The 13112-nt window shown below is 28.2% G+C and overlaps 1 protein-coding gene across 9 annotated transcripts in view; it reads left to right on the forward strand.

The window, feature by feature from the left end:
* The first annotated feature begins 384 nt into the window (after positions 1-384).
* The window catches only part of Sulf1 (Extracellular sulfatase Sulf1), a 171657-nt gene continuing 158929 nt past the window's right edge, over positions 385-13112 (forward strand). For 5 of the 9 annotated variants that reach the window (XM_076398996.1, XM_076398999.1, XM_076399000.1 and 2 more), the window contains exon 1: positions 385-530. The gene's annotated coding sequence lies outside the window, so the exon portion shown is untranslated. The remainder of the gene's footprint in view (positions 531-13112) is intronic. The other 4 variants (XM_076398997.1, XM_076399004.1, XM_076399005.1 and 1 more) reach the window with 2 other exon arrangements.

A 13112-nucleotide genomic window follows, 5' to 3' on the forward strand; every position in this document is an offset into this window, starting at 1 on the left:
AAATTACTGGATAACAAAATAGAATTTATTACGATTATATAAGTATAATATTATAAATACTAATATATCAAAGTAAAGCAACAAAAACGGCAGTTCTTTTCCAAAATAGTCGGCAATATTCATATTTAATTACAACACGGCCCACCCAACCTTCATCATCTGTCAGCCCTCTTTCCCCCACCATCGCCCGATACCATCCTCCTATTGCGTAACACACCGAAGTTAATTTAAATAAAAACAATATCGCGAACTTTTTTCATTCGGATTTCTGGATTGTCGTTGTTGTAGACCGCCTCTGTCAGAATTTTCGGCGTAGGGCCCGTAGGAGGCGAACAATGAGACGAATTAAAATTTCTAATCGGTAATTTGTTCTTTTCATTAGTCAGTCACAACCTCGGCTCAGTTCCAGCAGTCGGCTGCGGACCTTCCTCGAGGAAGGTAGTGTGAGCGTTACCAAACCGGTTCGTAGCGTTCGGCGAAAAGGACGAATATTTGTTTTATCGTTCGGGACGTTTTTGTTTTGTTTTGAGGTAGGTCGCTTTTTCTATTATTGTAGTCGTTCTTTTTTTATTCTCAGTCAGTCGAATTAAGATATAACGAAAACGTCCAGTGCAGTTAAGTGAATTATTGTATTGTTTTTTTTTAATTGAGGTTTGTGGCACGATAAGTTTTGAACGATTGGGCTTTGTAATCATTGTATTATACTGATATTGAAAGGTCAGTTTTACAACTGCATATATGGATTGCAAATTTGTTTTTTTAAATATGTTTTAGAAATACCAATATTAAAATATTTTATATATCAATAGAATTTTAGAATAAAAATGTATTAGCATAAAACTGTATAGAAATATATGTACATATTGTAGAAAAAATGCATTACATAGACAGATGTGAGGGCTGTCATAACACAATATTATTAAAAACTAATTTTAAAAACCACTATCAGTGCAGTTTTCCGGTGAATTTTTATAATTCAAATTATTCGAAGGCCATATTTACAACCGCATATATATATATATATATATATATATATATATATATATATATATATATATATATATATATATATATATATATATATATATATATATTGATTTATATAATAATCAAATGTCAGTTTTTCTTTTATAGTAATATATAAAATAAATCTCAATGTTAAAGCCAAGTTTACATATGAAAATAAATTCAGTACAAGAAAACGCTATACAAAAGAATTGGGGAAATACGAGATAAACTTTTTAACGGAAGAATATTAATTATTGAAAAATAATTTTAAAATAAATGTAGAAGATTAATCATGTAGAATCGTTATTCTGTTTTTCTAAATTAATATGTAATCTTATAATTATACCAAATCTCAGATTAAATGTCTTTATTTCAGTTTTTAGAATATAATAAATTTAGGATATAATTTTTAGTTCCTTTTTAATTAATTTTAAAAATTTTAGAGCATAGCAAAATTAAATCAAAATTTAGATTTTTATTACTACCATTCCTCTAAATATTATAATTCGATTTTTTTAACTAATTAGCAAATACTTAATATTTTAAATCTGTTCCCATATTGATAAAAATCGCCATATAACTTTAAAGATCAATACCATCAAAAATGTTTCTGTTTTAATTTCTTCGTTTTATTTTCTTAGTTGAAACTTAAGATTGCCATATTAAAAGAAATAAGATGTTGCTGAATTCAGTTCTAACTAAAGCAGATTATACCATCACTGAAGATCCGTTGCAAATGATTTGTTTGAACTTATTGAGAGAAAAGTGTGTTAAGATCCATACACAAGCAGAGACAGAATGGCTATTAAAATCGTAGAACTTGTTACTATATATTAAATGATAAAACAGTTAAAGGGCAGTTCTTGTTATATTTTAGTTATTTGGACTGAACCTACTGCATCACGTGGTCTCCTAACCACAGTTTTTAATATAAAGCTGGCATGTGGTCAATTTTCGAACCATTCCAGAAGACATCCGGCATTATCTAACCTAGTTTGATGTTTCTAGCCCTTGTTGGACTTTACATTATCACCTATGGACACCTATGCACACAATTATAAGCAGAATCATAAAGTTAACTGTTGGAGTGTTAATACTGCAACAATATAAGAAATAGGGAATTGATCTACTCTTGTATTTGACAATAATTCTATTCTTTCGGAGATACCCAAAATAGATTGACTATTACGTAAACAGAAATTTTGCGAATTTTTAAAATAAAACATTAATTTTCATAAATATACCAAAAACACACAAACATACACACATATAATAAAAAAATAACCAACCGAATAATCAAACCGATACAACATTACAGGTCTAATATTTTAATTGTCCAACAATTAAAAATAAGTTAAACCCATCAAACATTTGATATATAAAACTACTAATTTAATACACATTTTTTTAAAAATTCGTTTATCTATTCGAACAAAATTTATAGCAGGTATTTAAATTAACTATTCAATTTTTCTTTATTTTGAAATTCTGAATTTATAAATTTTTTCTACTAAATGGAATAATTTAAATATTATATAAATTAAAAGCGATTTAAAACTTTATAAATTAAATTTAAGTAGTTATTTTGATTTTATGGAATCAAACTGATATATTAATCCACATTCCATATAAATAAAGAACATTTTCAATATAGTTTGTGTATAATATAAACATATATGTTTGATATACTGTAGGAAAATCTAAACGATAAAGTAGAAATTAGAAAAATTCATCAATACTGATTTTAACGTTGAAGTTTTATTCAGAGAAATTGGTAGAATACACTCACGTTTTTGATCATTGTTAGCTTCATTTTTCCCATATTTCATTTCATATAGGTTCTCATTAACCTTGTATTTTCCTTTAAACATTTTATTTTTAATTAAAAGCCTGATTTTCGGTTCCATCCCATGTGGTGCTTGGACCACCCCATGAATCATCAACCGTAACAAGTGATATAAAGTCTTCCAGTCGAAGGAAAACCTTCTCAGTCTTTGTCGACGGTATCAAAATCACCACATTTAAAACACCAGAACTGAGGGTTAATACAGCATGTTCCTGATTCATATAAAAATTGATATTTAATCAAAACAGCAATGGTCAACGAATTGTGCTTGGTTGGCACAAGTCTATAAATAAAATACTAATCAAAAACGTCTATAAATGTGGTTAAAAGATGGTCCGACGCGATTTAATACCAATATCAAAATCTTTTATGAACCTCTCAAAATGTGTACACTTAGCCCTAACCCTCAATAGATGCGTGTATAAATTTGACAGATGTCGGATCAGTGCGGCAACTTTTGTTATTGTGAAAAAAATTGATAAAATGGAATTTCGCGTATTGATAAAATATTGTTTTTTGAAGGGAAAAAATATAGTTGAAACAAAATCTTGGCTTGATGCCGAGTTTCCGGATACTGCCCCAGGAAAATTAACCATCAAGGATTGGTGGGCTTAGTTTAGACGTGGTGAAATGAGCACCGAAGTAGGTGCACGCAGTGGACGCCCAAAAGAGGTTGTTACCGACGTAAACATTAGAAAAAACTATAAAATGATTTTGAATTACCGTAAATTAAAAGTGAATGAAATAACAGATATTCTAAAGATATCAACTGAATGTGTACATCATATCATTCACGAATATTTGTGTATGAGAAAGCTCTGTGCAAAGTGGGTGCCGCGCACCATTAACCAAAAACAACAAGGAGTTGATGATTCGGCATGAAACATGGCTCCATCATTTCACTACGAATTCTAATCGACAGTCATCCGAGTGGAATGCACACGATAAACCCGCTCCAAAGCGTGCAAAATCGCAACAGTCAGCTGACAAGATTATGGTGTCTGTATTTTGGAATGCGCATGGAATATTTTTCATTGACTACCTTGAAAAAGGAAGGACCATCAAGTTAGAGGGTTGCTATAATCAGTGTAGCACCCTTGAAGGAAATTATGTTGAATTAAAAAAAAATCCCAAAAAAATGTGTTTTACTATGATAAGCCGGGGACTTTTCAATTGACCTGTTAACAAATCTTTGTAATTTTCTTATAATTAATTCTAAGCTTTCTAGGTAACCGCAGTAGTGAAACTGATACTACTGCTGTGATAGTCGCAGGTTCGAATACCACAGAGCATGGATGCGCATTATGTTTGTGATTGTAATTGTAAATATATTTAGGTTACAGTGCAAAATCCGACACGGAATATCTATCTCAGTCAGGCTAGTTACCAGACTAGGTAAGACCGGATGTCTTCTGGGGTAGTCTCTAAGTTAATCTCTGGCAAGTTTGCCAGATTTATTGTCAAGAATCATGGTTCAGACAATACTATTTAAAATAATTCTAAACTTTTTTATAACAGTATATATTAGAATGAAATTATTCTCGTTAAATATATTAATATAATACGTTAAATTGACTGAACTAATTATAATCAAAATAAATTTTTCTTTCAAATTAATCACTGATTACAAATCCGCAATATGTTAAAGAAAGCAACAGAGCAAATGTATTATTTTTTCAAGGATATTTAAATATACAACATTCATGATTAACGAAAATACAGCTTACAAAGATATATAAAAAATCTATATAAACATTGATAAGTATTATTTTTTGTTATATAAAATAAAAATAGTTGGTATCCAGTAAAACCCACTTGCATGAGTTATTATGGTATATTGTATATTTCCGTTTAGTTTAAATATATTGCACTAAATATTTGCCCCGTTTTTGATATTGGGCTATAATTATACATTTTCTATTTACTACGAAATATATTTTTGTCATCTTACAAACGAAATGTTTTTCAATTTTTTTATGTAATTCCGAAAATACTTCATATATTTTCCCAACTGATGTTATTTCAGATAATATTTGAGTAATTTATATTTAAGCAATTTATATATTACAAGCTTAACATTCCAAAACGAAAATTACCTTTTAATAATTAATATTCTAATTTTTTAAAATATATTTTCTTATATATATCTTATATACAGTGCAGATAACATAAATTAAAGGTCAACAGTTCAATTTTTCAAAGCAATTTAGCAAATTGATTTATTTAAGCCAGGTACGGGAATTAAGGCCACCGGCATCGATCACATCTGAATTTTAGCTCTAGACGTTTTAAAAATGATAAAAGTCAGTCAAAAAATTCTTTAGAAACTCCGCATTCAGTTGAAATTTTATTGTTATGACAGAGAGCTATTGTCAAACATTTTACCTCCATCTAAATAATTTTAAATCGTCCCATAACGTTCTTTAAAAGCTATGGAAATGTGTAGATTTGGGTAAAAATATTTGTTATAAATACTTTCTAATTATATGTTACAATTTCTGAGATAATTCAATATTATTTAATAAATTCATTTAAATTATTATTATTATTTTTATTTAAATGTTACATTAGATATGCTTAGTACAAATTTAATCTATGAAAATTATTTATTACTATTGTTGTACTTACCTCATATACAAGCAAGACGAGTGTGAGATAAATACATTATGTAAATCAGTATGTATTTCCCAAATTAAAATTAAATTAGACTACTTAAGAAAAAGTTAAGATTCAATATCAAAAAATATTCATTCAATCAATAAATACAAAGTCTGATTTCCTACTTGTTGTACTTGTTGTCCTGTAGCTATATTGTTTCTATATTGCTGTGATTTAGTAACCTAATTTCATGTTTAAGGCGAAATATTGGAATAACTTCGTAAATATTTGGTTACGTAGCGATAAGGATTGGTAATTAAAGGAAGAACTTTGTTTTACCATAAGTAACCTGTACGGTAATTTGATTTTAAGACTCATTGGTCTGCTTTGTCTAACATGATGTTTTAAAAACATTATGACCCTGAATTAATTTTAAGAGGTTTATATATTCTTTCTCAGCATTGAAGTTATCAAATTATGAGCCAACTAAACACCATTTGCGGAAAGTTTGGCTGTTCACATAAGTCACATAAAGTACATGAATAAAGACATGTAATTAGTTATTTAGAAGTGGTGCATTCATTGAAAAAGGATGCTGTGGTCATCCAAAGAATTTGAAAATGAGGCAATAGAAGTTCAGATTGAAGTTAATATACATTAGATCATTCTTAAGAAGTACCCTCTTGGATATACCCAAAGGTCATGTAAATATTCTAAAAACGAATTATAATGTTGCTAGACGAGGAAGCCTAATAGCTAAAAATGCTAGAAAAGAAAAATATATAATTTTCCTCAGTAAAATATTACAGTCCATTCTAGGGATTGAAATGTTACTACCTTAGGATTTTCTTCTTTTCCATTCAGGAGGAATAAACGATCCAAGCTACGAAAATCTCATAGTTTCATTTTTCTTTCTCAGTAGCATAGTTTCCTTTTCTTTCAACCTAAATTGCTAAAAAATGTCTTTATCTATGGTAAAACCATAACCTCACTAATAACCATAACCATGGAAAATAAAAAAATTAATTTCAAATACTCACTATATAACTAATCACGACACAAGTCGCCTATTTTTTCTATGGTTCTCGGTAGTATATATAGAACTAATTAATATATTTTATTTTTAGATAACGAGACATTAAAAAGTGTGAAATAAAATTGGATGACGTGAGATAGTAAAACTGAATACAGTATTCTGATTAAAACAAATTAGTTTTGATGGGAACCATAAAGAAATCGTGTTGCATTGACATCATTAAAATTCACTTGACACCGTTTTAAGACAAGAGGGCTCATTGAAATATAATTCTGTCGGCGCCTCAATCTTTTTGACATTTATTGATGCCGTTGACTGATACGGTGACATGACCGTTTCTTCATCATGTTGTTAAACACGAACCATTTCTTATCTTTAAATTATATTCTTAAGGATGATTTGAACTTTTACAGCTTTTTCTTAATCAGAACAATTTAAATATATTGTAATTTTCATCAGTTCATATAAAATTTATACAAATTTTAAGATATTAAAGTATAGATTAATTTGAATACGTAAGATTATTTTTGATGTTCTTTTTATAGAAAATCAGAGTTAATGAATCCTTAAAACCTCCTTTTTATTAGAACACATCGTAGAGGAAAAAAATGGAAAAACAAACTACCCGTTTAATATTTAAGTTGTTTACATTTTACTGTAGGTCATCTGGCTGTGGAATAAATTTCAGGTAACGACATTTACAGAGGATACGGACATTTCGGGAAACGCAAAGAATAAATAAGATTTACAAAAAACATAAAAAAATCCTCATCTTCATTTCACCTATTTCAAGAAACCTCCAATTCATGAACTTTATAACTGTAGTAGATTTTTAAATCTGAAAATTACCTATACATCATTACATATTTAATCAGAGTTAATGAACCCTTAAAACCTCCTTTTTATTAGCACACATCATAGAGGAAAAAAATGGAAAAAGAAACTACCCGTTTACTATTTAAGTTGTTTACATTTTACTGTAGGTCATCTGGCTGTGGAATAAATTTGAGGTAACGAAACGGACATTTCGGGAAACGCAAAGAATAAACCAGATTTACAAAAAACATAAAAAAATCCAATTCATGAACTTTATAACTGTAGTAGGTTTTTAAATCTGAAAATTACCTATACATTACATATTTATTCGTAAATAAAAATTTTTCACAAAAAAATTTTTGAGGCGTCACCAGGGTACCAGGAGTCAACGCAATTTGAAGCAATTCGTATTTTAATTAACTGATTTTAGAGATGGTCTTTTTGCTTGATAAAATATTACAAGAATAATCTGATCTTGTTGTCTTACCAATTTTGAGGTAATCTGAGAATAAAATTTCTTCTCCATTGCAAAGTTTGACGTTAACATTTTCTTGATCGATTTCTGAAGGCGAGCTCTTTTCGGAGCCGAAAAACCGAGTTCACGCTACTAGTCCTCCTCTATATAGTCAGGATTATCTACAATAATAAAACAATGCCCTATTGTTGAATGATTTTGCTCCATCTCTCCAAACCCATTCAAAGCACAATAAGCGTGTCTAAAATGTTCACATTAAATTGAATCAAATTTTAAATCATAGGGTGGAATAGATAGAATTATTCCACATACTTTTTCAACAGCGCAATGTTGCTACTATTAGGTGCTTCAATGTATTCTAATCAGTTTTACTTAAAATACACCTTTACATACACCGTGCTGATCCCACAATATATACAAGAAAACTGTATAGCCATGAATATTCCTCGAGTTCTAACATTTTACGCTTGGCATATAATGGAACAATTTCACCATAAGTTTCTAAAAATATTTGATGAGCTTCGGCAGCTAATTTCTTCATATCACATATCGATATATAGTGAATAAGTCAATAATACTAAATGGAAAACTATTATATTGTGTTAAGAATTGTTAAAACCATCGAATTTATTTTATTGAGTTGTTTATATTGAGACCTCGCATTTTCGTCAATAGATACCGCTGATCAAAATAAATATAAGCACCAACCACTTACCTAAGCACTATTAAGTATTTATCCATAAACATATTTTTACATAAATGCTTTTCGTAAATGCTTATTGTATTTATATTTATTATACTTCAAGCTTTAACAAATATTATAAATAAAACATTATAGAAAATAAATTTCGAATTAATTAATACAATTAAAAGTAAGTAAGATTTTATATTTATTTAATATAAACAAAACAATTTTTGTTAATATTTTTATGCCGTTATTCAGATAGCATAAAATAGCAAGAACTAAATTGATTACGGTAATTATTAACGTTACCTGATCAAAAAAACTTGTAATATTTATTTAGAATGACTTAGATTATTAAATAATCCACAATACAGGCTAGATAAGCTTAATTAAAATGCATGATCATAATAGGATATTACAAAGGCGCCGAATTTAATTATGTACCTTTACCTCGTATAGATAATAGGGCAATTATATTAATTTTATATATTCATTAAAATGCACCAATTATTAAAAATTCTATAAATTTATTATTTTTTATAATTTAGAATTAACTTAATTAAATTAATCATATAAATTTTTTAATTATAACTAGAAATGTTTGAGATTTTCCTACTATTAATATACACACGCGCTTTAAAATTAAAAAGTACATGAAAATATTTACAGTTTTAGTTCCTTATCTATATACATTAGCATATCCTTTAATCTATGACGGTGTCAGTGATAATGATAAACTGATAATATTTGTTGTTCCTGGAATGCTACTACTTCGGGCTTCTTAAACCTTATTTTATCACATCGTTTCTCAAACAAATCTTGCCTGTTTTTTCAAACCATTTTTACCATTCAATGTTTATCATTGTTAACACTTAGCTGGGTGTTTATGAACTGCCTCCTTTATTTACTCCTTGTCTTTACTTCTCCAGCTAGATTTCCAACTAACATATTATCATTTAATATTTTCAATAGTTTTTTTACCTGGAGAGATATTTAAGTAATTAGAAAGTATTAAGATCCAGGTGATACATACAAATATTGATGAAAATGACTTTCGTATTATTCACTTTACATTTCCGGTATTTAAACGTTACAATCTGTAATTTATGACTGATAAAACCGAACGTGTGGCGTGTATTATTTGTTTCACTAAATATACTGAATGTGTTTAGTGTGTTAGTGAATTCTATTACTTCTCTTGCAGGGAAGCTGATAATATTCAGATAATATTTTGATTGCAGGTATGACATAAATATAGTTCGCTTTTAATACAAACACAAATGTGTTTATTAAAAATAGTGTTTCTTTCTCATCTGTTCATAATCAGTTCATTTTTATAAAGTGGTTAAATATAGCAAAATAAATTTAGTTTTTTCTCTCAGTTTCAAATTTTTAATTCTACTACAGGATCTTGTAGGTTATATTTCGGTGTATTATACTATTTGTTCTGCGACAGTTGTGATTTCTCAAATTATATTTAAAATTTTCCTGACGGTTGTATCCATGGTAATCACAGCATACACAACATGGTAAAACAACATCAGCGAAAAGCAATAGTAGACGGAAACTAAAGTTAACTTACAGAGACCTACCAACATTAAAAAATATTAATGTTTTGATACATTAATAGTACAACATTGGAAACTTCACGCTCTATTCCCCAAAGAATTTCAGCTATTTTGAAAGCAAATAGTGGCTCAACTTCTTATTATCAGTAAATAAATATTGTGTATGTCAGGTATTCATAGTATTTTGTCCATGTCCTGTATATATTACTGTAATCGTTGAAGAAACTCACCTTTGACATAATATAATTATTTATATACTCCAAACATTATTGAAATCAACATTATGTATTCCTTCAATGCCCTTGTGTCCATTTTAATTTCTTCGATATATTCAAAACGTTATCATCTAAGCAGATTCACATCATATAACAAAGATAAAATAAACAAATTAGCGGTTATATAGTTAAATATAATTTCAGTAAGCTTCTTGAGCTGAATATTTTTACGCAAATGACGAACAACTGTCGGCTTTTATAAGAATAGTCATACTATTATCATATATATTTTATACATATCTAGTAATAATCAAAATATCTTAATTCTTAACATCAATTAATTTAACCACCTGTTATTTTCAATGCAGGAAAATGATAAATACTCAACCAAATTTATAGAATAACAAAGCTTAACACATATTGTACAGTTACGGCAATAAATATTCAGGATATTCATAATATATGATTCTTTAACAATGGTTCATTCCGCTAACATATATATGGTGAACTTTATATAGCCATATATCAGATTTATATCGTTTATGAAACCGCTATACATTTTAAACCTTTACTATAAATCTTTGGAAATCAACTGATTATTATATTGTATATCATTCAGTTTTTATTTGTGTATTTTTATAATATCAAATAATTTCTAGTAAGTCACAATATTTATATGAATTATATTTTGTACTTAATAGTCAAACCGTGGGATTAAAGTATCATATATTACTTTTTTTTATTAGTATTGATATCATATTAACAATGTATCAACGATGTATTATAAAACTAATAACTAATATTTTATTATATTATTATACTTTGTCTATTGTTGAAGCTACACTATGCATTATCATTCAATCTATCACATCACTTCTACTTAAAGAAATACCAATTTATTTTACAGAGCAATTTATTGCATGGCATATTGTAGATGTATTTTCAACAAGTACAGTTCAGTAAACAGTGAAGTATATAACGGTATTTAAACTGTCATCATATAACATGACACAAATTGAGACAATGAGTATTGTTCGTTTTACAGCCATTTAACTTAATATAATGATCATTAGTAGAAATGTAATATGTAATGAACTTAATTATTTAATAATTAAAAACTAACTTTAATATAACAAGATTTGAGATCATAATTATTTTTGAAACATTCTCCATTAAGGCCGTTAAGATAATACATCATTGGAAATGGTGCCTTCAAATTCAAATCAATTTTTCCACTCCAATTACGGCACTTTCTAAAAACATGCAATTTGTTCAATCTTAACATGTGGCAATAAAATGTTATTGGATGACAAATTAAGACCATACAGCGGATAATCCAACAAATGTATAATTTAAATGATTTAAAAACGTCTTGTTTGAGTCGTTTTATTAGCCACTCGTATTATCATGATGGAAAATGATTCATGAACAGTCAAATGTTTATGCAACATTAAATATTCTATTCTGATTTATCTTAATAGTTTTTGAACGCTCTTTAGCCAATGTTAATATAAAAAATACGTAGTTTACGTGTATACTACGATATGTTAGAATCGTCATTCAACAAATGATAGTATAAGTTAAGCTCAATCATATATAACATATAAAGGGAAACTGCCTTTAAGAATAAGTAATATAATATAAGCTAGAAGTCAAAAGAATGTTCTCTTCACCTGGTCTGTAGTAAAAGAATGATTTATCGTAATTTTGATCATAATATTTTTTAAATGATTTATTCTTTTTCATTATATGCAGAATATATACTATTAAGTTTATTAAAAAAAATTATTTACATTGCTGGTTTTATTTAATAAAGTACGTACAAAATATGTAATATTGTACTATTTTACCTATAAAACTAATAGTCGGTGGTAAAAAGTGAATGTAAATTGAAATATATACCTTCGATACTAAAGGCAAATGTGTAACTTAACATACTATATCTCCATTCTTGCGGACCCTACAAAAAAAGTGTTATTTAGAAATATTGCAAATCAACTATGCTACGAATATTATAATGCAATTTGTAAATGTGTAAATATTTATAAATTTATAATAAACAATTTATAAATGGACAGCCACAGGTCAAAATTCTCAAACGAATATTACACACAGAGACGAATGTCTTCCTCGTTTAACTATTAGTTTTAATATGCTGAACTGTGTCGAAACATATACTACAGTTCGGAAAATGGAGAGAAAATATCTGTTTTCTAAACCAGTTTCAATGACTGAAAAATAATTAACTACCTCTCGTTAATAAACATTAGAACATTAAAATGAAATGAAAATGAAAAGATGTGTTTCACGAACTAGAATCAACTTCTAACTTTTCTTCAATTGAGCAGCAAAGAAAAACAAACATTTTAAAGAAATCAATAGCCAAGAAAAAAGCTACTGTGAGGGAATAAAAATTCAAACAAATCATAATGAAGGAAATTAAGCGTAAAAAGCTCCTGGGCGTGATCTAATAATTGGAAAAACTTTACAAGAACTACCGGAACAGTCCATACATTTAATAACATTTATCTGAACACATCAATTAAGAGGCTTAATACAATATTTGAAAATACAAGTATTATTCTGGAACATCAATTTGTCTTTCGTAATAAACACGGAACTCTAGAACAAATACATAACAGATCAATTGAAAAGTCCACGGCCTGCCATAGTAAAATACATTTTTTTGCCAAAATTAGTTTTTTTTTATTCAACATAATTCCCTTCAAGGGTGATATAGCGACCGTCCAACTTTTCGATACCATTTTTGTAGTACGATTTGCGAGCATTCTTTTGACATCTGAGAACAGGAAATAGTCGCTGGGGGCCAGATCTGGAGAATATGGTGGATGAGGAAGCAATCCG

The sequence above is a fragment of the Rhynchophorus ferrugineus genome, unplaced genomic scaffold (genome assembly GCF_030347505.1).
Source record: "Rhynchophorus ferrugineus isolate W39M unplaced genomic scaffold, kcgeb_rfMv2 rfM3, whole genome shotgun sequence".
Classification (NCBI taxonomy): domain Eukaryota; kingdom Metazoa; phylum Arthropoda; class Insecta; order Coleoptera; family Curculionidae; genus Rhynchophorus; species Rhynchophorus ferrugineus.